This window comes from Lepidochelys kempii, chromosome 2, assembly GCF_965140285.1.
Source record: "Lepidochelys kempii isolate rLepKem1 chromosome 2, rLepKem1.hap1, whole genome shotgun sequence".
Classification (NCBI taxonomy): domain Eukaryota; kingdom Metazoa; phylum Chordata; order Testudines; family Cheloniidae; genus Lepidochelys; species Lepidochelys kempii.
In genome coordinates this window covers 141,989,641-141,990,621 of record NC_136381.1, presented here as the reverse complement: position 1 = coordinate 141,990,621, position 981 = coordinate 141,989,641, and positions in this window count along the sequence as shown.

The following is a 981-nucleotide window of genomic DNA, read 5'->3' as shown; positions in this document are numbered from 1 at the left end:
AAAAAAAAAAAAATTCTCACCAAAAAATGCAGTTTTGGACAACCTGAAACTATTCATGAATTTGCCAATATTTTTTCCTGGCTAAAACTAAGGGGACTTTGGGATGCCATTCATAAAAGGCAGAGGAGGAGACAACCCCTGTCTCACAACTTGTAGCCCAGGTATCCCACATAATCTGGGGGAATTGAACCTAGCTCTCCCTTCTGCTGATACGGAACAGGGGTTTGAATTTGGGTTTCCCACTTTTCAGAAGAAAACCCTAACCTATGGGGTATTTTGGTGTAGGTTCTCCGTCTCTCCTGCTGAATCTGTTCCACTGTGTCTAAATAATTAATGTTCATGAGATCAGGGATATGAACTTGGATCTCATGTGAGTGCCCTAACCTCCAAGCTATAGACACATTCTCATTCTTTCCTTTGGACCCAATGACTATTCAAATATTTTATAAACAATGTAACTAATTCAACAGGAAAGCCTGAGAGAACCCTACCCTTGCACTATTCTATAGATCAGTGGTTAGGGCATGCTCCTGCAACATGGGATATCCAAGTGCAAATCCTTGCTCCACATCAAGAATAGCAATTGAACTTGTCACCCCATCGGCCAGGTAAGTGCCCTACCCACTGGCCTAAAGGTTATGAGGGAGCACCACCACCACTTCTTTCCTCTTTCCCCATGCCATTTGTGAACCTAGCCCTTCATTTCCTTTGATTTTATTTTAAAAAGTGCCCAGAAAGAAAATGACACATTCCATTTGACCCAAAACAAAAGCCTTTTTTTAAGAACATAAAACCAGCCATACTGGGTCAGACCAAAGGTCCACCTAGCCCAGTATCCTGTCTTCTGACAGTGGCCAATTCCAGGTGCCCCAGAGGGAATGAACAGAACAGGTAAACATCAAGTGATCCATCCCCTATCACCCATTCCCAGCTTCTGGCAAACAGAGGCTAGGGACACCATCCCTCCACATCTTGGCTAAT